The following is a 26,729-nucleotide window of genomic DNA, read 5'->3' on the forward strand; positions in this document are numbered from 1 at the left end:
TATTCTTTGGATACTAATATGGATATGATAGTGTTATAATACATTTTGAAACTAAATATGGATATATTTATTTTCAAAATGTATTATAACACTATCATATCCATATTAGTATCCAAAGAATATAGTCCGATCTTAATCGTATTAGGTGGTGGTAATGCGATTTTTTTTATACACTCCACCGTATGATGAGGGTATACTAATTTCGTCATTCCGTTTTTAACACCTCGAAATATTCGTCGAAGACCCCATTCAGCGCATATATATTTTTGATCATCAAGATATTGTAAGTCGATCTAGCCATGTTCATTCATCCATCTGTCTGTTGAAAGGTCGCAACTTTCAAAGGAGTAAAGCTAGGCGCTTGAAATTTTGAACAAATACATCTTAATAATGTAGGTCGGTTGGGATTGGAAATGGTCTTTATCGGTCTATGTGGGGGCTATATCATGATATAGTCCGATATAGCCCATTTTCGAACTTAACCTGCTTATGAACAAAAAAGAGTCTGTGCAAAGTTTAAGCTCAATTTTTAAAAACTGTAGCGTGATTTCAACAGACAGACGGACTATGACTCCTGAGATTACTGGTATATTTCATAAAAATTGGGTCTGGTTTCGAAATATGTCACATATATATTCCTTGATCGTCCGGATCACTCCCTGCAGGATTATGGTCAGGCAGTCGGAAACAGATATCAATCCCAGGGTTCTAAGTGTAGACCTCCAGACTAATTTAACTAATACTGCAATAAGTTTGTGGTGTGTTAGCCGACCTTTCAGATCACTGGTGGAAATAGGTTTGGGCTTAGGTATTGCTCTCGTGAATTTAATGGAAATAGGTTGGGCCTTAGGTATAGCTCTCAAGTATGTATATGTATCACTCCATGTTTATTTTTGTGACTTTTCCAGCCCATTTATACACAGAACTTTTCAGAACCTTTCTCTAAGACTCCCATATAATATGTACGGATTTTAGTCGAAATTGTTCATTTTAAATTCAAAAAAACTTTTGTTACAACGGCTAAGGCTAAATACCCAATATGACGTTGGGTATCCAAAGGTTGGCATTGCCCGACTTTAACCCGTCCTTACTTGTTTGTAAAGAAAATGTGATTTCTTTCATGCACTTTTTCTACCACCTAATACATAAATACACCAAATTTAACATTCTTACTATGTATACATCTGTTCATAAGCGGATTGTGGTTAAGACATTTAACAATGTAGCGTAAGACCCGCATCAGCTGTAAACTTATAAATGCTCGTATATGCATAAGAAAACATGACTTTCAAATGCTGCGAAATTTTTTTAAAAAATAAAATACTTTCTTAACGAAATCCAAGTCAATAGTGAGCAACATGGGCGAAACTCTAATGAATACGTCTTTATGTGTGTAAGACCCTAAATCACTAGATCGGTCTGTATGGTAGCTATGTCTTCATATGTTATAATCTGGCCTTTATTCATTTGGATTATGGGAGGGCCTAGTGCAACACACTGTTCAGTGAAATAAGAATTGCGCACTCTAGAGACTCAAGAAGTCAAGACCGAAGATCGGTTTATATGACAGCTATATCAGGTTATGGACGGATTTGAACTATACTTAGCACAGTTGTTGGATATCACAACAAAACACGTCGTTCAAAATGTCATTCCAATCGTATCTTATATCAACATTAGGGACCAAATGTCTAGGGGACGTCCCACCACCATAACAACCCCCAAATAGACAATTTGGGTCGTAAAGAGAGTGGAACTAAATATTTATAGTTTTTAGGACCAATACCCCAAACCGGACATATTCGCAGACTTTTGCAATAAATAAATGAAAATGAAAACAAGTATAAGCGTGCTAAGTTCGGCCGGGCCGAATCTTATATACCCTCCACCATGGATCGCATTTGTCGAGTCCTTTTCCCGGCATCTCTTCTTAGGCAAAAAAAAAAGGATATAAGAAAAGATTTGCTCTGCTATTAGAGCGATATCAAGATATGGTCCGGTATAAAATTTCAGCCAATTCGAATAAGAATTGCGCCCTTTGGGGGCTCAAGAAGTAAAATAAAGAGATCGATTTATATGGGAGCTGTATCGGGCTATAGACCGATTCAGACCGTAATAAACACGTATGTTGATGGTCATGAGAAATCCATCGTACAAAATTTCAGGCAAATCGGATAATAATTGCGACCTCTAGAGGCTTAAGAAGTCAAGTCCCCAGATCAGTTTATATGACAGCTATGTCAGGTTATGAACCGATTTGAACCACACTTGGCACAGTTGTTAGATATCATAACAAAACACTTCGTGCAAAAATGCATTCAAATCGGATAAGAATTGCGCACTCTAGAAGCTCAAGAAGTCAAGACCCAATAACGGTTTATATGGCAGCTATATCAGGTTATAAACCGATTTGAACAATACTTGGCACAGTTGGTGGATATCATAACAAAACACGTCGTGCAAAATTTCATTCCCTTCGGATAAGAATTGCGCACTCTAGAGGCTCAAGAAGTCAAGACCCAAGATCGGTTTATATGGCAGCTATATCAGGTTATGAACCGATATGAACCATACTCGGTACAGTTTTAGGATATCGTAACAAAACACGTCGTGCAAAATTTCATCCCAATCGGATAAGAATTGCGCACTCTAGAGGCTCAAGAAGTCAAGACCCCAGATCGGTTTATATGGCAGCTATATTAGGTTATGGACCGATTTGAACAATACTTGGCACAGTTGGTGGATATCATAAAAAAACACGTCGTGCAAAATTTCATTCCAATCGGATAAGAACTGCGCACTCTAGAGGCTCAAGAAGTCAAGACCCAAGATCGGTTTATATGGCAGCTATATCAGGTTATGGACCGATTTGAACCATACTTGACACAGTTGTTGGATATCGTAACAAAACACGTCGTGCAAAATTTCATTCCATTCGGATAAGAATTGCGCACTCTAGAGGCTCAAGAAGTCAAGACCCAAGATCGGTTTATATGGTAGCTATATCAAAACATGGACCGATATGGCCCATTTACAATACCAACCGACCAACACTAATAAGAAGTATTTGTGCAAAATTTCAAGCGGCTAGCTTTACTCCTTCGGAAGATAGCGTGCTTTCGACGGACAGACGGACGGACGGACGGACGGACATGGCTAGATCGACATAAAATTTCACGACGATCAAGAATATGTATACTTTATGGGGTCTCAGACGAATATTTCGAGTAGTTACAATCAGAATGACGAAATTAGTATGCCCCCCATCTTATGGTGGAGGGTATAATGATAGAAGTGCACGGTGGTGATATATTTCAGGCACTTATATTGTTAAATTTTTAGTCAAGTATTTCACTAATTGTCGAAAATTAATATTCCGAGGAAACTTTTGCTCCATATAAAGTAAGAGAAGGCGCAGCCAGTTTGCGTAATTATTACTTGATTTCCCTGAAATTTTGGAGGTGGTGTTTTTATTCCCTCCGCTATAGGTTGGGGGTATACTAATTTCGTCATTCTGTTCGTAACATATCGGGATATGCGTCTGAGACCCCATAAAGGATAAATATTCTTCATCGTTATGTCATTTTAAGCCGATCTAACCATGTCCGTCTGTCGAAAACATGCTAACTTTTGAAGGAGTTAAGCTAGCCGCTTGAAATTGTGCACTAATAATTTTTATTAGTGTAGGTCGGTTGGAATTGTAAATGGGCTGAATCGGTCTTTGTTTTGATACATCTGCCATTTAAACTGATCTGGGGTCTTGACTTCTGGAGCCTCTAGAGGGCGCAATTCTCGTCCGATTTGAATGAAATTTTGCATGTAGTGTTTTGGTATCACTTCCAAAAACTGTGTTAAGTATGATTTCAATCGGTTTGTAATCTGGTATAGTTGCCATATAAACCGATCTTGGGTCTTGACTTCTTGGGCCAACAGAGCGCGCAATTCTCATCCGATTTTGCTGAAATTTTGTATGAGGTGTTTTGTTATGACTTCCAATAACTGTGCTAAGTATGGCGCAAATCGGTACATAACCTGATATAGCTGTCATATAAACCGATCTGGGATCATGACTTCTTGAAATTCTAGAGGGCGTAATTCTCATCCGATTTGGCAGAAATTTTGTACAACAGCTTCTTGCATGATCTTCAACGTACGTGTCGAATATGGTCTGAATCGATCAAAAGCTTGATACAGCTACCATATAAACCTATCTCCCGAGTTTGCTTCTTGAGCCCCTACTAAGCGCAATTTTTATCCGAATGAACTGAAATATTAGACAAAGACTTCTTCAATTTTCGGCATTCATTTATGGTCCAAATCGGACTATACCTTGATATAGCTCCAATAGCATAACAGATCTTATTCAATATTCTTCGTTTGCCTAAAAAGAGATACCGTGCATAGAACGCGACAAATTCGATCCATGGTAGAGGGTATATAAGATTCGGCCCGGCCGAACTTATATTCTTGATTATCGTAAAAATCTAAGACGATCTAGATATGTCCGTCCGTCTGTCCGTCTGTCTGTTAAAATCACGCTACAGTCTTCAAAAATAGAAACATTGAGCTGAAATTTTGCACAGATTATTTTTTGTCCGTAAGCAGGTTCAGTTCGAAGATGGGCCATATCGGAATTTATCTTGATATAGCCCCCATATAGACCGATCCTCCGATTTAGGGTCTTAGGTCCATAAAAGCCACATTAATTATCCGATTTTGATGAAATTTGGGTCAGTGAGTTGTGTTAGGCCTTTCGACATCCGTCGTCAATTTGGCTCAGATCGGTCCAGATTTGGATATAGCTGCCATAAAGACCGATCCTCCGATTTATTGTTTTTGTCCCATAAAAGCCACATTTATTATCCGATTTTGGCAAACTTGGGACAGTGAGTTGTCCTAGGCCCCTCGACATCTTTCTTTAATGTGGCCCTGATCGGTTCAGATTTGGATATAGCTGCCATTTAGACCGATTTCTGGATTTAAGTTTTTGGGCCCTAAAAAGGCTCATTCATTGTCCGATTTCGCCGAAATTTAGGACAGTGATTCCAGATTTGGGTATAGCTGCTATATAGACCGATCTCTCGGTTTTAGGTTTTAGGGTCATAACAGGCGTATTTATTGTCCGATGTCGCCGAAATTTGGAACCGTGCTTTGTGCTAGGCTCTTCGAAATTTTTCTGCAACTTGGCCCGAATCGGTTCAGATTTGAATATAGATGCCATGTAGACCGATATCTCCATTTAAAGTCTTTGTAAAAGGCGCATTTATAATCCGATTTCACTGAAATTTGACACAGTGACTTATGTTAGGCTTTTCGATATCCGTGTATGGTTCAGATCGGTTTATTTTTAGATATAGCTACTGTAATTATTAATATTTGATCCAAATCGGAACATATTTTGATATAACTGCTATAAGACATAAGGTATGCCGAGGTGGTGGGTATCCAAGGTTCGGCCCGGCCGAACTTAACGCCTTGTTACTTGTTTCTACATTCCAAACTTCCGTCAAACCAGCAAAAATTAAAGCTTCTAGGAACTGAGCAAGGATGATTGAGAGATCGGTTTATATGGGAACTATATCAGGTTATAGAAGGATTTGAACCGTACTTGGCACAGTTATTGGAAGTCAAAACAGAACACTACATGCTCAGTTTCAGCCAAAATTGACAGAAATTGCGGCTTGTAAGGCTTCAAGAATTCAAATCGGGGGATTGGTTTATATGGGAGCTATATCAGGTTATATCGTTAAATATCGGTTTATATAGGAGCTACTTCTAAATCTGAGCCGATATGGCCCATTATCCCCAACAACCTACATCAATAATAAGTCCAAAAGCAAATATTGCCCATGAACATTCCACTAAAAAACAGGGGCAAACTTCTCACACATCATTGTACTCATTCCGATTCAAGTGTTAAACCCAATGATAAGCGACCTCCTTTTTAAAGCCGAGTGCGAAAGGCGTGCCGCAGTGCTACACCTCTTGGGAGATAAGTTTTTACATGCCATAGTATCTCACAAATGTTGCCAGCATTAGGAGGGGAAAACCACCGATGAAAATTTTTCTCATGGTCTCGTCAGGATTCAAATCAAGGCGTTCAACGCCATAGGCGGACATGATAATCTTCGTACTACGGAGGCCTCCATCAATAATAAATATCTGTGCAAAATTTCAAGTGGCTACATCTACGAGTTCGAGCGCTATTGTGATTTCGATAGACGGAAGGACGGACATGGCTAGATCGACTCAAAACGTCGAGACGATCAAGAATATGTATACTTTATGGGGTCTTAGACGCATATTTCGAGGAGTTGCAAACGGAATGACTAGATTATTATACCCCCATCCTATGGTGGTGGGTATAAAAAGAGGTCCTTTGTCAATTATGTAAGAAGTTCGTCTCTGCTCCTTAAATTTGCCCTTGTTCATCTTCAAATTTGCATTTTGACTTTTTTATCCATACTATGCTTAAATTATTAGAAATATTAAACCCTAAATAAACCATTCTGACTTGAATGAAGCTCAGAAAAAAAAGTATTGTCAATATCAGAAAATATTTCAACACCGCTGCAAGGCTACTCTGCAACATGTTTAGGTAACACCCACAACACGACTGTAACAAATAATTGATTATGTGATCCTGGTAAAAGTTGATGCATTTGCATCCTGCGGAAATATATACTTCACTTTTTTGCGCCATCTCTCCCGCCCCCTGTGTCAAACATATTTGTGTTATTTTACTTGGTCGCAGGATATGATGTCACGTCAATGTCCAAAAGTAAATGCACATTGCATCCGTTGTCATGTCATGCTGTATGGTGGGGATATTTGTAGTAGGCGAATTTTGGTCTATACTCGCTCCATCCACTACTATGCTTTGAGAATATTAATGATGAGAAATTTATGGAATAATAAAATCACATTCATTATTCATCACCAAAAGACGCTCACTCGTAATTCATATGCATTGCATTGGGAAGCATTTAGCAATGTATGGGGAAACAAGTAAAAACGCGTTAGGTTCGGCTGGGCCGAAACTTATATACCCCCACCTTGTATCGCATTTGCCACATTCATTTTTACCCACCACAAAATGAAGTGGGGGTATACTAGGCTAGTCAATCCGTTTGTTACACCTCGAAATATTGATCTGCGACCCCATAGAGTATATATATTCTGGATCGACGGACGTTCCAGTCTATCTAGCCATGTCCATCTGTCGAAATTACGATAGCGGCCAAATGCATACAGCTAGCCGCTTGAAATTTTGCACAAATGCTTCTTTCTGATGTAGGTTGTTGGGGATTGCAAAGGAGGATTGCAAACCGATCCCCGGATTTGACTTCTTGAGCACCTAGAAGCCTCAACTGGCCAAAAGTTGGAACAGAGACTTGAGATATGACTTCCTTCATCAATGCCAAGTATGATTCGAATCGGTCTATAAACAGATATAGCCCCCATATAAACCGATCCCCGGATTTGACTTCTTGAGCCCTTATAAGCCTCAATTTTCATTCAATTCGGCTGAAATTTAGAACAACGACTTGTGTTTTGCATTTCAATATTCGGGCCAAGTATAAGCTGAATCGGTTTTTAAAAAGATATAGCCCTCATATTAACCGATCCCCGAATTTGAAGTCTTGAGCCATTATGAGCCTCAATTTTCATTCGATTTAGCTGAAATTCGGAACAACAGCTTGAGTATGGCATTTCAATATTCAATATGAATAAAGAATGAGCTATACATCTAGCCCCAATATAAACCGATCCTCGGATTTGACTTCTTCAGCTTCAAGAAGCTTTATTATACCCACCACCGAAGGATGGGGTATATTCATTTTGTCATTTCGTTTGCAACACATCGAAATATCCATCTCCGACCCTATAAAGAATTCTTTTTTTTTGTCCATGAGCAGGTTAAGTTCGAAGATGGGCTATATAGGGGCTATATCTATAGCCCCTATATAGACCGATCCGCCGATTTATAGTCTTAGGCTCATAAAAGCCACATTTAGTATCCGATTTTGCCGAAATTCACGACAGTCAGTTGTGTTAGGCCCTTCGATATCCTTCTTCAGTTTGTCCCACATTGTTCCAGATTTGGATATAGCTGCCATATACAATAGACTGATCTCTCGATTTAAGGTTTTGGGCCCATAAAAGGCGCATTTATTGTCCAATTTCGCCAAAGTTTGGGACAGTGAGTTGAGCTAGTTCACTCGACCTTTTTCTTTAATTTGGCCCAGATCTGTTGAGATTTGGATATAGCTGTCACATTGACCGATCCACCGATTTAAGGTCTTATGCCCATAAATGCCACATTTAGTATTCGATTTTGCTTAAATTCGGGACAGTGAGTTGTGTTAGGCCCTTCGACATCCTTTCGCAATTTGGCTGAGATCGGTTCAAATTTGGATATAGCTGCCATATAGACCGATCTCTCGATTTAAGGTTTTGGACCCATCAAAAGGCGCATTTATTGCCCGATTTCGCCAAAATTTGGGACAGTGAGTTTTGTTAGGCTCTTCGACAACTTTCTGCAATTTGGCTCAGATCGGCTCAGATTTGGATATAGCTGCAATAGAGACCGATCTCTCGATGAATGGTTTTTGGCCGATTTCGCTTAAATTTTACACAGTGACTTATGTTAAGCTTTTCGACATCCGTGTCGTATAAGGTTCAGATCAGTCTAATTTGGATATAGCTGCAAAAATTATGCATTTTTCACCGAATTATAAGAAAAGGTGGTTTACATATATACCCGAGGTGGTGGGTATCCAAAGTTCGGCCGAGCCAAACTTAACGCCTTTTTACTTGTTTTCACCTGATTCGGATTGGTTTGACCCATAAATCTATCTTATGTGCCAGGTTTTATTCGAATCGGTCAATAAAATGGGGCCCTTAAGTGCCGATATCTCGATATGACTTCTTGAAACCATTGAAATCTCAATCAATTCCCGATTTGATTGCTACATAATAATTCAAATACAAACTCAGTTAAAAAGGGTAAATTTTTATTGGAATCCATTGTAGTGGGTACCCAAGATTCGGCCCGGCTGAGCTTAACACGCTTTTACTTGTTCAAATATATAGGAGCTACAATAGGTTATAGACAGATATGGACCACACTTGGCATGGCTGTTGGAAGTCATAAGGAACCCACTTTTGAAATGTCAGCCAAATTGGATAGTAATTGCACCGGGGATATCTGTTTATATGGAACAGTTAACATCAGGCTGTGCATCTATTTGGACCATACTTGGTACGGCTGTTAAAAGTTATATCAGCGTTTACGTGCAAATCGGGTTGCAGTTGATCCATTTAGAGGCTTAAGAAGTCATTCTTGAAAATAGGTTAATATGCGAGCTATACCATTTCCGATACCATCTCATAACAAGGGGGAGAATATTTTATGCAGATAGCTTATATTTATGCTTAAGTCAAATATTTGTTCATCTTTTGATGGGGAATCGTTTTAATATCATTTAAAAAAGTCAATGGGAGCCTAATGAACATTGTTGCGGTGGGGTTTTGTGGGTTTTAAACGTATGTCGTAAATAAAATTTCAGTTAAACTGTACAAGAAATGAGGCCTTTAGGGCCTCAAAGAGTCAAATCGAAGGACCAATTTATGTGGGAGTTACAGTAGAATATATCTATGCACAAGTGGATATCTTTATTCGCTCGACCGCTAACGTGATTTGCACAGACGAAAGGACTTGCAGACGGATTTCTGCACATTCAAATGGTTTATACGAAATAATGAAATTTTCAATGGTTTAAAAGTAGCTGGAATAAAACAGTGTTTCATTCTTCTCTCTTTAAATGATTGAATTTGAGATAATCCTCCCTTAACAATATTTCAAATGAAATTCAACTCTAACTATAAAAGGCCATAGTATTACTTTGGCCGTGAGTCGAGTGGGCCAACCGCTGTCATATTTGATGGCAAACCACCGGGCAGCCACCATATTAACTGTTGCAATTTTGTTTCAAGCATTCGAGAAACTTATCTCTTGGGATGAATAGGACAAATTGTTTCCCGCAGTTTTTTTGTTTTCATTTCGTTCGCATGAATGCCGGCAGGGACAATACCAGCGAAAGCTCAATGCAGTAAAAGTCGATTATATAATACCTTAACCCCCTCCTCCCCCCATAAGGGTGAAATTAAGAATTAAAACCAGTAAGGAAGGGCAAATATCGGGCGGCGCTGACTTTATAATACCCTACACCTTCCCAAAAAGTGCAATATGGGAGCTATTTCCAATTCTGAACCAATTTTGATGGACCTCGGCGAGCAAATATGTTCAAACTGTTATAACCACGGTTAACAAATGGCAACATTATTGCAAATTATCCAAAATCTGACGAAAATATATGTGGGAGCTATATCTTATTCCGAACCGATTTCGAAAGCGTTGTGCAAAATCTTGGCAAGGTGGGTCAATAAATGCGTTTGCTGTGGCTCTTGGGGTGAAAATCTGGCGATATACAGATTTGGTTATAGCTGTCATATATCGATATACGATATATGACAGCTAAATCTAGATCTGAACCGATTTCCATGGAATTCACCATTAATGTCAAGAGTCATAAGAAAATCCTTCCTACAAAATTTCGAGAGAAACGGTAAAAGACCATTTTATTCGAATACTAGCTGAACCCGGCCCGCTTCGCTGCGCTTCCTTTAACACCATATGAATTTTGACTTTCTCTTTACCCTTCGTTGCATTCGCTTAATTACGTATATATTTTGCGGCCATGTTTTTATAGAGCTTTTAAACTATTATAGAAGCTTGTCCCACGGTAGGAGATTTAAAAAACAAGTAAAAGGCGTTAAGTGCGGCCGGGCCGAACTTTGGATACCCACCACCTCGGGTATATATGTAAACGAAATCGGACAATAAATGCCTCCTTTATGGGCCCTAAACCTTAAATCGAAAGATCGGTCTATATGGTAGCTATATGCAAATCTGGATTGATCTGGGCAAAATTTAAGAAGGACGTCGAAGAGCCTAGCCAATCTCACTGTGTCAAATTTCAGCGACATCGGACAATAAATGCGTATTTTATGGCCCCAAAACCTAAAACCTAGATATCGGTCAATATGGCAGCTATATCCAAATCTGGACCGATCTGTGCGATATTGCAGAAGTATGTCAAGGGGCTTAACTTAACTCACTGTTCCAAATTTCGGCGCCATCGGACAATAAATGAGCATTTTATGGGCCCAAAACCATAAATCAAGAAATCGGTCTAAATGGCAGCTATATCTAAATCTGAATCGATCTGGACCAAATTGAAGAAATATGTCAAAGGGCCTAACACAACTCACTGTCCCAAATTTCAGCAAAATCGGATAATGAATGTGGCTTTTATGGGCCTTACACCATAAATCGGAGGATCGATCTATATGGCAGCTATATCCAAATCTTTACCGATCCGAGCCAAATTAACGGGCCTTACACAATTCACTGTCCCCAATTTCATCAACATCGGATAATAAATGTGGCTTTTGTGGGCCCAAGACCCTTAACCGGAGGATCGGTCTATATGGCAGCTATATCCAAATCTAAACGGATCTGGGCCAATTTAACGAAGGAAGTCGAAGGGAATAAGACAACTCACCGTCCCAAATTTCAGCAAAATCGGATAATAAATGTGGCTTTTATGGGCCTTACACCATAAATCGGAGGATCGGTCTATATGGCAGCTATATCCAAATCTGGACCGATCTGAGCCAAATTGACGAAGGATGTCGAAAGGCCTAACACAACTCACTGCCCCAAATTTCAACAAAATCGGATAATTAATATGGCTTTTGTGGGCCTAAGACCCTAAATCGGCGGATCGGTCTATATGGGGGCTATATCAAGATATAGTCCGATATAGCCCATCTTCAAACTTAACCTGCTTATGGACAAAAAAAGAATCTGTGCAAAATTTCAGCTCAATATCTCTTTTTTTAAAGACTGTAGCGTGATTTCAACAGACAGACGGACGGACATGTCTAGATCGTTTTAGATTTTTACGCTGATCAAGATTATACTTTATGGATTCGGAAATGGATATTTCGATGTGTTGCAAATGGAATGACAAAATGAATATACCCCCATCCTTCGGTGGTGGGTATAATAATATCGAAAACAGTCAAAGGTTAGTTCCTATATTTTATTTATTTGAAGGACAGACAACATGTCAAAACAGTAGTGTAGAGCATATGACCAACTTTGAACACACTCACCTGTACCTCTCGCACTCATTTTCTTTGTTCGGGTTTGGTTGCCTACTCAAATAATTTCTATCTCACAATAGATGGCGCTGAATTTGTTGTTGGTGATGCTCACTGTTGATTCCCATCACATTGCCATTATTTTGTCTATTTCTGAATTCAATCGAATTACCACTCTTGTCGGCCTATCTAATGTCACCGTTGCGCATGGGTAAGCATCATAGGGTTACCCATGCCTTACCCATTCCTTCAATAATAGTTGCGACAATAATAATTACCCATTTAAGAACTCAGTACAAACAAGTAAAAGCGTGCTAAGTTCGGCCGGGCCGAATCTTACATACCCTCCACCATGGATCGCATTTGCCGAGTTCTTCTCCCGGCATCTCTTCTTAGGCAAAAAAGGATATAGGAAAAGATTTGCTCTGCTATTATTATATTATTACATGTTGGAGACCTGTGTAAAATTTCAGCCAATTCAAATAAGAATTGCGCCCTTTGGGGGCTCAAGAAGTAAAATAGAGAGATCGATTTATATGGGAGCTGTATCGGGCTATAGACCAATTTAGATCATAATAAACACGTATGTTGATGGTCATGAGAGGATCCGAAATTTCCAAATTCAAAATTTCAGGCAAATCGGATAATAATTGCGACCTCTAGAGGCTCAAGAAGTCAAGATCCCAGATCGGTTTATATGGCAGCTATATCAGGTTCTGAACCGATTTGAACCATATTTGACGCAGTTGGTGAAAGTAAGAATAAAATACGTCTTGCAAAATTTCAGCCAAATTGGATAGGAATTGCGCACTCTAGAGGCTCAAGAAGTCAAGACCCAAGATCGGTTTATATGGCAGCTATATCAAGTTATGGACCGATTTGAACCATACTTGGCAAAGTTGTTGGATATCATAACAAAACACGTCGTGCAAAATTTCATTCCAATCGGATAAGAATTGCGCACTCTAGAGGCTCAAGAAGTCAAGACCCCAGATCGGTTTATATGGCAGCTATATCAGGTTATGAACCGATTTGAACCATGTTTGACACAGTTGTTGGATATCATAACAAAACACGTCGTGCAAAATTTCATTCCAATCGGATAAGAATTGCGCACTCTAGAGGCTCAAGAAGTCAAGACCCCAGATCGGTTTATATGACAGCTATATCAGGTTATGAAGCGATTGGAACCATACTCGGCACAGTTGTTGGATATCATAACAAAACACGTCGTGCAAAATTTCATTCCAATCGGGTAAGAATTGCGCACTCTAGAGGCTCAAGAAGTCAAGACCCAATATCGGTTTATATGGCAGCTATATCAAAACATGGACCGATATGGCCCATTTACAATACCAACCGACCTACACTAATAAGAAGTATTTGTGCAAAATTTCAAGCGGCTAGCTTTACTCCTTCGGAAGTTAGCGTGCTTTCGACAGACAGACGGACGGACGGACGGACAGACGGACGGACGGACAGACGGACGGACATGGATAGATCGAAATAAAATGTCGCGACGATCAAGAATATATATACTTTATGGGGTCTCAGACGAATATTTCGAGTAGTTACAAACAGAATGACGATATTAGTATACCCCCCATCTTATGGTGGAGGGTATAAAAACGTACGGCCTAGACTCGCATATAAACCGATCTCCTAATTTGACCCTTTGAGCCTCTAGAGGGCGCAATTCTTATGCGATTTGGCTAAACATTATTTTAACGACTTCTTCTACGACCTTCCACATACGTGTCAAATATGGTCTGAATGGGTCCTTAACCTGATATAGCTCCCATATGAACCGATCTCCCGATTTTAATTCTTGAAGCACTATAAGGCTCAATTTTTATTCAGTTTTGGCTGACATTTTGCACAATTACTTTTACTCCAACAGCATAACAAAGCATAGTTTAAATCGGTTGATAACTTGAAGTAGCTCCAAAAGCTTCGCAATTTTTATCAATTATCCTTTGTTTGCCTATAAGAAATATCGGACAAAAAATGTCAAATGAAATCCATGCCGTCTACCATGGATATGTAGGATTCGGCCCGGCTAAACTTTTCACGCTTTTACTTGTTGTCACTCGATTCGTTCGCCAAGTCATTGAGAACAGCTATTTTCCCTTTAAAAAATAAGCTGTTTTCAATGACATGGCGAGCGAAACGAATGACAAAACGAGAAAAAATTTGTGCTTATCGGCATGCCACTTGGGCTCGACTATAAATAGAAGGCTTCGTATCTTTGAGTTTAATTTTCAATCAAACCCGCTCCACTACGCTTTCGCTTTTAAAACGTAGAAAAATGCCACCTCTGTTACGTAACCTACTGTCCAATAGCTCTGATTCTGTGTACGTTCTTTGAGCCTTACCCTTTAACAGTTAAGCACAAACTTGGATATTCGCTCTCTACTAAATAAATATTTATCTATGGGGAAATCTGTGGAAAATTTAAAAAAATAATGCAGCAATCAACCCCAACGAAATTCCTATATATTATTATACCCTCCACCATAAGAAAGGGGGTATACTAATTTCGTCATTCTGATTGTAACTACTCGAAATATTCGTCTGAGACCCAATAAAGTATATATATTCTTGATCGTCGTGAAATTTTATGTCGATCTAGCCATGTCCGTCCGTCCGTCCGTCCGTCTGTCTGTCGAAAGCACGCTTACTTCCGAAGGAATAAAGCTAACCGCTTGAAATTTTGCAAAAATACTTCTTATTAGTGTAGGTCGGTTGGTATTGTAAATGGGCCATATCGGTCCATGTTTTGATATAGCTGTCATATAAACCGATCTTGGGTCTTGAATTTGAATCGCAATTCTTATCCGATTGGAATGAAATTTTGCACGACGTGTTTTGCTTTATATCCAACAACTGTGTCAAGTATTGTTCAAATCGGTTCATAACCTGATAAAGCTGCCATATAAACCGATCTGGGGTCTTGACTTCTTGAGCCTCTAGAGTGCGCAATTCTTATCCGATTGGAATGAAATTTTGCACGACGTGTTTTGTTATGATATCCAACACCTGTGCCAAGTATGGTTCAAATCGGTCCATAACCTTATATAGCTGTCATATAAACCGATCTTGGGTCTTGACTTCTTGAGCCTCTAGAGGGCGCAATTCTTATCCAATTTGAATGAATTTTGGCTCGTAGTATTTTGTTATGATATCCAACAACTGTGCCAAATATGGTTCAAATCGGTTCATAACCTGATATAGCTGTCATATAAACAGATCTGGGGACTTGACTTCTTGAGCTTCTAGAGGGCGCAATTTCTCTCCGATTTGGCTGAAATTTCGCAAGACGTTTTTTATTGTTACTTTCAACAACTATGTCAAATAAAGTACAAGTCGGTTCATAACCTGATATAGCTGCCATATAAACCGATCTGGGATCTTGACTTCTTGAGCCTCTAGAGGTCGCAATTATTATCCGATTTGCCTGAAATTTTGTACGACGGATCCTCTCATGACCATCAATATACGCGTTTATTATATTATATATAAACCGATCTTGGGTCTTGACTTCTTGAGCCTCTAGAGTGCGCAATTCTTATCCGATTGGAATGAAATTTTGCACGACGTGTTTTGTTATGATATCCAACAACTGTGCCAAATATGGTTCAAATCGGTTCATAACCTGATATAGCTGCCATATAAACAGATCTGGGGACTTGACTTCTTGAGCTTCTAGAGGGCGCAATTTCTCTCCGATTTGGCTGAAATTTCGCAAGACGTTTTTTATTGTTACTTTCAACAACTATGTCAAATAAAGTACAAGTCGGTTCATAACCTGATATAGCTGCCATATAAACCGATCTGGGATCTTGACTTCTTGAGCCTCTAGAGGTCGCAATTATTATCCGATTTGCCTGAAATTTTGTACGACGGATCCTCTCATGACCATCAATATACGCGTTTATTATGGTCTGAATCGGTCTATAGCCCGATACAGCTCCCATATAAATCGATCTCTCTATTCTACTTCTTGAGCCCACAAAGGGCTCCAACATATAATTTAATTGTGGTCCAAACCGGACCGTATCTTGACATGGCTCTAATAGCAGAGCAAATCTTTTCTTATATCCATTTTTATACCCTCCACCATAAGATGGGGGGTATACTAATTTCGTCATTCTGTTTGTAACTACTCGAAATATTCGTCTGAGACCCCATAAAGTATATATATTCTTGATCGTCATGAAATTTTATGTCGATCTAGCCATGTCCGTCCGTCTGTCTGTCCGTCCGTCCGTCCGTCCGTCCGTCCGTCTGTATGTCGAAAGCACGCTAACTTCCGAAGGAGTTGAGCTAGCCGCTTGAAATTTTGCACAAATACTACTTATTAGTGTAGGTCGGTTGGTATTGTAAATGGGCCATATCGGTCCATGTTTTGATATAGCTGCCATATAAACCGATCTTGGGTCTTGACTTCTTGAGCCTCTAGAGTGCGCAATTCTTATCCGATTGGAATGAAATTTTGCACGACGTGTTTTGTTATGAAATCCAACAACTGTGTCAAGTATGGTTTAAATCGGTCCATAACCTGATATAGCTGCCATATAAACCGATCTTGGGTCTTGACTTCTTGAGCCTCTAGCGTGCGCAATTCTTATCCGATCAGAAAGAAATTTTGCACGACGTGTTTTGTTATGATATCCAACAACTGTGCCAAGTATGGTTCAAATCGGTCCATAACCTGATATAGCTGCCATATAAATCGATCTTGGGTCTTGACTTCTTGAGCCTCTAGAGTGCGCAATTCTTATCCGATTGAAATGAAATTTTGCACGACGTGTTTTGTTATGATATCCAACAACTGTGCCAAGTATGGTTCAAATCGGTCCATAACCTGATATAGCTGCCATATAAACCGATCTTGGGTCTTGACTTCTTGAGCCTCTAGAGGGCGCAATTCTTATCCGATCAGAATGAAATTTTGCACGACGTGTTTTGTTATGATATCCAAGAACTGTGCCAAGTATGGTTTAAATCGGTCCATAACCTGATATAGCTGCCATATAAATCGATCTTGGGTCTTGACTTCTTGAGCCTCTAGAGGGCGCAATTCCTATCCGATTTGGCTGAAATTTTGCACGACGTATTTTATTTTTACTTTCAACAACTGTGTCAAATAATTTTCAAATCGGTTTATAACCTGATATAGCTGCCATTTAAACCGATCTGGGATCTTGACTTCTTGACCCCTAGAAGTCGCAATTATTATCCGATATGCCTGAAATTTTGTGCGACGGATCCTCTTATGACCATCAACAAACGTGTTTATTATGGTCTGAATCGGTCTATAGCCCGATACAGATCCCATATAAATCGTTCGCTCTATTTTATTTCGTGAGTCCCAATGGGCGCAATTCTTATACGAATTGGCTGAAATTTTACACAGGTCTCCAACATATAATTTAATTGTGATCCGAACCGGACCATATCTTGATATCGTTTTAATAGCAGAGTAACTCTTTTCTTATATCCTTTTTTGCCTAAGAAGAGATGCCGGGAAAAGAACTCGACAAATGCGATCCATGGTGGAGGGTATATAAGATTCGACCCGGCCGAACTTAGCACGCTTTTACTTGTTTTGCCTAAGAAGAGATGCCGGGGAAAGAACTCGACAAATGCGATCCATGGTGGAGGGTATATAAGATTCGGCCCGACCAAACTTAGCACGCTTTTAGTTGTTTTTCTTTATTTGCAATAACAAAGATAAATGCTGTATGATACATTTTTACCACTCTGCCCTCTCTCTGTTCGTGTTGGCGTCTTCATTCAGTTGATACATTTGCAAACAGATGGCGCTTTTCTGAATGTTAGTGCTGCCATCTATAAGAGAAAGGTGTAGACATGTCGCCCCGGATCCTTGCGCAAACACATATAAACGACTTAGAATATCACATTTCTCCCATCTGTTAGAGCTTTTCTGAACATATTGTTATGAGTCTATAGATTTCCTTTGTCTATGCTGGTACTCGCTTGGAGCGGCTTAACGCCTATAACATTGATCGTCATGTGGTAGTTGTCTATAACTGACTATAGGCTACCTGTTGAATAGTAATAATTTAGTCTTTTTAAATCAAATCAAATTGCCATATTAAATGATTCTCAGTAGTAAAGAATTAATTTGCCAGTCTTTATATTAATTGCGGTGGCGACAGATCTTAGTAATTAAACCAAGTAAAACTTTTAATCATGAAATGTAATGGGCGCTGGTGACGGAATTGGGCTTTGGCAGGATTTTCTTCCGGACAGATGTCCTGAGCAAATTTTTTTTTTATTTGCATTCCATATGAAACATAAAATGAGTCGTATTTCTTTGATTCAATTTTCATTTGTGAAACTGCGATCACTTTTGAACAACACTGTTCTTGTAATTCCTAGTGGTTTTATAGGCCTTTTGTTGTTTATCATAGAAGCTATGTTTTTTATGCCTACTGCATACACACACCCCGGTACATACCGACAAAGATTGTCGCTTTGGTGTTTTATTTATGTCGCTGGCTACATAGTTGTCATATTTTTTATTCTTTGCCTTGTCCGTTCATTCAAGGGCATTGTTCTTGATCGAAATGATTTTTTCCAGTTTTATTAGTCCATCATATATTTCAAATCGCAATCGATCTAGTGGATTTTTTTCGGTGGAATAATTTTAATTAAATTGAAGAATTTTGGCGGAAATTTTGACTAAATTTATTAGCAATTAGTTCAGTGCGCATTAAATTAGAGAAGTTTTTTGGTGTTATATTTTTTTTTTTTTTTGTTACCACATGTGGCAACTACTATAGATATTGGGAAATTTTTTTCTTTGTTCCCTTTAATTTGGACAGGAAAATAGCTAATGCCACTTCTGACAATCTTCAAGCTTCCTATTTGTGTTGAACCTTCATACCGCAGAGACTTTGAGAAGTGCGTGAAGAAAAAATCTGAAGTTTTCCAGTGCATCCACGTGCTTTATACATTTTTTTTTTAATTCGTTCCCCCGTCAATTTTTACGAAAGGTAATAAGATGTGAGCCTTATTTCATTCAGGCATTTAAGAGTTTTCCATTACCAGGTGTGAATTTCATTTGGAGTCTCTGCCTGACGAAATAGGAGCTCTTTGTGTGATCACCATTTCATTATATGGACACTGGCTACCCACAGGGTATGCGCAACTCCATTGCCTGGGATCGAGAACTAGTGCAGTACACAAAAAAGCCAAGTAACGTAGTGGCTCTACAGCGATTTTTTTATATTCATGGAATTTTGGCCAACCACAGGGTTGGACCAATATTACCTTTCGAAGCCTTAATTTCCGAAGCAGACACGTGGGTGCTTGTGGCATTGAGTTAGGCACTAAGGCGTGAATTTCGTCTTACTACGAGTTACGTGCAGTTCGTTTTCCCACAACCGACGTATGAAATTTTCGATTCATTTGGTTTTCATAAAAGGAATAGTTTGTTTGATCGCCCTCGACATTTTTGCGTACGGGCAGATGGCCACTTGTGGCCTAAGGAGGAGACCATAGTGCTAGTCATGAAGCGATGTAGACCGATTAAACTCTTTCTGCAACACATTTTCATATCATAATTTACATATCCAGATGATGGGCTAATCCACCCCAGAGGCTTTCCATATTACATCGCATTCCTTCAAGTGACTTATCAGTGCCACGAATTGTACCATTTCCGAGAATGATCTAAGCGAAATATTTACATTTCCATCATACATAGCATTTCTATGGAGCCCTAACCATTAACAAATTACACGACAGTCGCAAATGCCTTAAGCTACATTTAAAACATTCCCACACTCCATAAGAAGCCATATCAGTCCATAACCTGAGAACGATCAACATCAAAATTATGAAAAATTCCAAATTAGCAAACGTATGAATATGGATTGTTAACAAAAAAACCAAAAATGTGTTTATCCTCAGCAAAGACGAGGTTGTATATATATGCGTATATCACCCAGCATTTAATTTTGTGGCAAAACAAGCCTTTCCTATCACCTCGGCTTCAGAGTCCACCCTAAATCACTTTCAACCGGATTTACTAAGTATCATAATTATTTTTTTGTATTTAATTATTCTACAAAAAAATGAGTCAATTCTAATATAATCTTAAATTAATTTTCAGATAAGAATAGTACTTAAGCTTAACTAAACTTTATTCAATGAGTACCCCTAATCTATGCAAGAACTCCATGAACTGATTTTTACCATAGAATCTTTATCAGCAGCAACAACAACCAACATCGAATAAGCAGAAGGCCTTCTACGTGTCGGTGCGGTTTGGTAAGACTTGCTTTGCCACTTTGATTTTTTTTTATATTTTTGTTTGGTTCTTGCATTGATACATGTGGATCATATGTGGATTACAGACATCCCAGAGAGACCCCAAAAGAGTATAATTTTTTTTTTCTTGTAACTATGAAACCATTTTCTCAATGAACTGGTTTATGAATGAAAGTGCTCTCCCCACATATCATTTTTTTTGTGCTGCTTCAGCTTTTGTGGTTTCTCATGGTGTTGTTTTTGTAACTACTTAAATCCAAATTTAGGTATAATTTGTTTTCTATTTGTGATACTTTCTACCCATTTAAGATACTTTCCCATATAACCCATTGTGGGTCGTCATAGTAATTATAGAAAAATATTGAGATAATGTTTTCATTATATCACTTGAAGTGAATTTCTTATATATATTATCTAAAATGATAGGATATAAGTTTTTTTTTTATAAAATAAATGGATTTTTGATTAATAACATGTAAGGAAATCTGAATAGTCTTTTGCTAGGCTAAACCAACGGAGTGTGTTAGAGAACTTTGGGGTTCTAAAATGTATTTGCCGCATAGAACTATGGTAGGTGTGGGTATAGAGGCAGCTCTCCAAGAACATCAAAGGATGAGCAATTTAAGAGTAAAAGATTGGTACTATTTACCTATCAAAGTTCAGTTCATTGGCGTTTTATGGGGATTTGGTATATACATTTGTATTTGTTTTTTTTTTAGTAAAGCTCACTTCTACAAATAAACCAGGGAGTCTAAAATATTAATTTTTGTAATGTGAAATGGACTATTTAGAGCAGGACCCGAACCCCCCACCCGACTGACCGCTAGTCCTTCAAAGGCTCCCGCTGTCCTAACTCTAAGTAGATTTTTTATGATGACATTTTATGGAACTTACATCCCAATCCCTGACGGGACATTACATTAATTTGGCGCCCAACGTGGGGCCGAGAAGATATACCTAGTCTTTTTGGCTCTTTTTTTTATTTTCTACCAATAGTACTAGACTTCAAGTTTATATAGGTCTTTAAATTTTCATTGTCTCTTTGTTTCCTTTAGAGGAATAATTTTCAAGTTTTAACTGGATTATTAGATATTTGAGCTTTTCCAAATCGAGTACTCTAACCTTTAAAATCTTGGTCATCTTTTCTTCTGAACGTGGCTTAGTTCCGATGGACATTTTTGGATTTATTTGACGTTTTCCTATCCGACACGTTCTTGATTCTAGAACTTAGCTACTAGCACCTATTGTTTCATTTGGATTTTCATTTCTTTGGAGCTGTCCACAGTCATGACCAAGAACGATAGAAGAGGTTTATATGTGATTAAAAAGCCTTTGCAGGTTTGTTCGTTTCAAGTAACCGATTTGGTATGAATTCGTTTCCATAGCCCAGTTTTTAGTTGCCTAGTATCAATCTTAGCCTTTTAACCCACTCCATCGGGAAAGTTTAGCAAAAGACGATTTTAAATGAAATTTTTGTATTTGCAAGTTCAAAAAAGATTTTTGGTTTATTTTTTATTTTTTTTATTTTTATCTAGTTTTTTTTATTTACTTTATCCTTTCTTTGTGTTTTGGTATATGCTTTGGCGTGACGAATAGACATTTTGATTTGGAATTTGATTATACATAGATAGTTTATGATGGAAAGAACTCCACCGGCCTCTGCGCAGGCTTCTGTTCCTTTGGAACCAATTTGCATAGCCCCCTCGGGATGTCAGCTTTGTAAGGCTTTAATGCAGGAAGGTGATAATTGTTTGATCATAAATGACTGTTCTCATCCCTTCCATCGAAAGTGCATAGAAGATTGGTTAACGACTTCCTCGGTGTGTCCGATTTGTCAACACTCTTGTCAGCTCAGTGAATTGAGAAAGCTGATTATAGAACCTAAGAAATCTGCGCCCAGCAGATCGCAAAGGGGTAGAGGAGCGGTTCCTAAGAATTATAAGACCCGTAGCTCAGGTCTAACTCTCGATAATTCTCTAGATTTTTTGAGTTTAAGTACTCCTCCACGGGCGACTTCTGGTGTTGCACAAGAACAGGCTGCTGCCAATCTGAATCCTACTGCTGAAAGTCAGCATCCGGACGCTAGTACTGTTGCCATCGATTACGCCGAGATTAATAGAATGATCGAATTGAATCTTACACGGATTTTACAGAACATGAATCTGGCACCCATAAACGCTCGGAATGATCTTTCTAGTGGGAATGGAAATGAGCCTATGGGTAATTTATCGGGTCTTGGCGGAGGTCCATTTGTTGGGACAGATCGTCAACCTTTGCCTCAAAACAGGAATCCATCAGCTATTTCACCTCATTCATGTTCGGGTTCCAATCTTAGTGGCATACCCTTTGACAAAATAACTTCCCTTATTCAGAACTGGAACTTAAGGTTCGACGGTTCACCCGCAGGTCTGAATGTGGAAGAGTTCCTATACCGTGTCAGATCCCTTACTAGAGACAATTTAAACGGTGATTTCAGTGTCATATGTAAGAATTTGAATATTCTTTTAATTGGTAAAGCCAGAGAATGGTTCTGGAGATACCATAAGAATGTCCAGGTAGTAGAATGGAACCATTTCTGTGGGGCCATTCGTAATCAATACAAGGAGTTTAAATCGACCTTCGATATCAAAGAGGAAATTCGTTGTCGGAAACAGAAGACAAATGAGACGTATGATACCTTTTTTGACTCCATTACAACCATAATGGACAGATTACCTGAACCGATCGCAGAAGGCGAATTGATTGAAATATTATTACGGAACCTTCGACCCGATATCAGGCAGGAGTTGCTCTACATTCAGATTACATCTCTCTCGCATCTTCGCAGGCTTGTTCAGATGCGGGAAAACTTTTTAAATGATGAACATGTCCGCAAATCCTTAGCTTATCGCCCTAATATTCTTCCCACACAAAGACGAAATATTTCTGAATTAGAGGTAATGGATCAGGAGGTTCCATATGTGGATGATACCTCAGACAATTTTGTAGAGGCTGTGCATAGGACGGACTCCACTTTTACTTGTTGGAACTGTGGTGAGGCAGGCCATCATTGGCAGGACTGCCTTAAGGATAGAACAGTTTTTTGCTATGGGTGCGGTCTAAAGGACACATATAAACCCAATTGCTTGAGATGTGCTTCCAGGAAGAATTCGGGTTCAAAAAACTTCATGACCTCAGGTCCAAAGAAGGACCTGAATTAACGACTATATCGCGACCCACAGGATTGACTGTTATAAAGGGATTACACGATCTTACGACACAGAACCATGATTTGGATACTTGTAAAACGTCTGTAACAATTTTACAACGTAGTAAGCCTCTTTTCAGAGAGACTTGCGAAAATCTATCTAGAATTATTTACCCTAAATTACCTTATCACCGACGCTGGGAGATTTACCAGCGAAGACGCGATGAGATATTTGATGTTGCCACAATTTCTTCAGTCAGGAAGGTTAAGCGCTCTACGGCTCGTCTTAGGAGCTATTTTAAAATTAGGAGACTTTGCAGTAGGTTTCGCATTTCTTCCATAGTATCCAACCCTCGTGATATGCGGTACTATGCAAACGTTTCTTTCCTCGAATTCCAGGAGTATGGGCTCCTAGATACTGGAGCAAACATTTGCTGTATTGGAGGTGACTTGGCTCTTATCGACTTTTCAAAATTTGCGTGTTTTACCAAGTGTAAGGCTTCGGCAAAGACAGCAAATGGGGAGATTCAGGAAGTGCTCGGGTGGATAGACACCGATATTGCTTTTAGGGGTCGTACGAGGAGAATTCGAATTTTTATTATTCCAACGATCTCCCAGAGATTGATACTTGGAATAAATTTTTGGAGGCTTTTTGATTTGCTACCCCAGTTTTTCGAGTCTGTGGGTGTATTATCATCTGGTGTCATAACCGATATTCCAAAAATAGACCAGTTATCAATGATAAGTAGTCTGGATGGATGTGATGATGATTTATACCGTCTTTCGTCTCAACAGCGCATGCAGTTGGATGCTATAATTAATCTATTTCCTGATTTCGAAACCCAGGGTTTGGGCAGGACTGAACTTATAAGACACACCATTGATGTAGGGGACTCACCCCCTATTAAACAAAGATTCTACCCAGTGTCACCTGCGGTAGAGAAGTTGATGTACGCAGAGGTTGACAGGATGCTTAGTCTCGGGGTGATAGAACGATCTTCCTCTGCTTGGAGCTCGCCTATGCGTCTTGTCGTGAAACCGAACAAAGTAAGACTCTGCCTAGATGCTAGGAAGCTTAATTCGGTTACACGAAAAGACGCATATCCGGCCAATATAATATCCAAGCTGGATTTAAAAGACGCCTTTTGGCAAATTAGCCTAGATGAAAAGTCAAAGGAATTGACAGCTTTCACCATACCAGGCAGACCATTGTACCAGTTCGTGGTTATGCCATTCGGGCTCTGCAATGCACCCCAAACAATGTGTCGCCTTATGGATGAAATCATCCCACCCGACCTTAGACATTGCGTCTTTGGGTACTTGGATGATTTAGTGGTAGTTTCCGATGACTTTCATACTCACCTCGAGGTATTGACCAGAATAGCTTCCCAGTTCCGCAAAGCCAATTTGACTTTGAATGTGTCCAAGAGTCACTTCTGTGTGACCAAAGTTAGATATTTGGGGTACGTCATCGGGAATGGCGGTATAACAACGGATCCTGAGAAAATTACGGCAATTACCAACTGGCCCACTCCAAAAAACTTGAAACAAGTTAGGGGATTTCTGGGATTGGCCGGTTGGTATCGTCGTTTCATTCGGAATTTTTCTGGTGAAGTTTCTCCCATTTCTGATGTATTGTCGACCAAGAAGAGGTTCAATTGGACAGCAGAGGCATCTCAGGCTTTCCAGAAAATAAAATCCCTTCTTACCTCTGCGCCGGTCTTGACAAACCCAGACTTCAGTAGAAAGTTCTATTTACATTGTGACGCGAGTGACTTCGGTGTAGGTGCGGTATTGGTTCAGATGGACGAGAACGGCGAGGAGAAGCCGATTGCTTTTATGAGCAAAAAGCTTAATTCCGCCCAACGCAACTACAGCGTCACTGAGCGTGAATGCTTAGCGGCTGTAGAGGCGATAAAACGCTTCCGCTGTTACTTAGAACTTCAGGAGTTTGAGGTTATTACAGACCATTCTAGCCTTCTGTGGCTGATGAGACAACCGGATCTCAGCGGCAGATTGGCTAGATGGGTTCTGAAGCTTCAACCATACACATTTTCGATAAGCCATCGGAAGGGTCGAGATAACGTAGTACCTGATGCGTTATCGAGGGTCCCATTTGATGAAATATCCGGACTTGAGATGACAGAACCTGATGTCGATTTGAGTTCACCGCATTTTGAAGATGAGGACTATAAGGCTCTCATGGAGAAGATAAGGAATGACCAGGCCAAGTTTCCTGATATTAAAATCGTTGATCGATTCGTGTACTACCGAACCGAGCACTACATGGGGGAAGAAGAGCAGGAGTCAAACTGTTGGAAATTGTGGATACCGCTTAGGCTTCGGAATAGCGTGATATCCAGAGCCCACGATTCCCCGGTAGCTGCCCATGGCGGTATGGTTAAGACCATTGACCTCCTAAGGAGATCTTTTTATTGGCCAGGCCTGGTAAGGGACGTGCGGAATTACGTGCGAGATTGTGAGACATGTAAGACCACTAAGGCCACGAATAAGGTTTTGAAACCACCTATGGGTAAACTAGCAATCTCCATTCGCCCCTTCCAGCGTCTGTACATAGACATATTAGGCCCGTATCCGCGTAGTAAGGGTGGTCATATCGGCCTACTGATAGTCCTAGACCACCTTACTAAATTTCATTGGCTCTGCCCTTTGAAGAAATTTACTTCTACGGCCATACAGAACTTCCTTTTACACGACATTTTTCATGTCTACGGCGTTCCGGAAACAATTGTCAGTGACAATGGAAGCCAATTTCGAGCCAATGAACTCAACGCTTTCTTCACTTCATATGGAATCCACCATATGTATACGGCATTCTATTCCCCGCAGTCGAATGCATCAGAGAGGGTTAATCGCTCTCTGATCGCAGGGATAAGGGCGTATTTGAAAGGTGACCATCGACAATGGGATGAGAAGCTTAGCTTCATCAGCTGTGCCCTGCGCAATGCATTCCACCAGTCGATTGGGTCATCACCTTTCCATG

The sequence above is a fragment of the Stomoxys calcitrans genome, chromosome 1 (genome assembly GCF_963082655.1).
Source record: "Stomoxys calcitrans chromosome 1, idStoCalc2.1, whole genome shotgun sequence".
NCBI lineage: Eukaryota > Metazoa > Arthropoda > Insecta > Diptera > Muscidae > Stomoxys > Stomoxys calcitrans.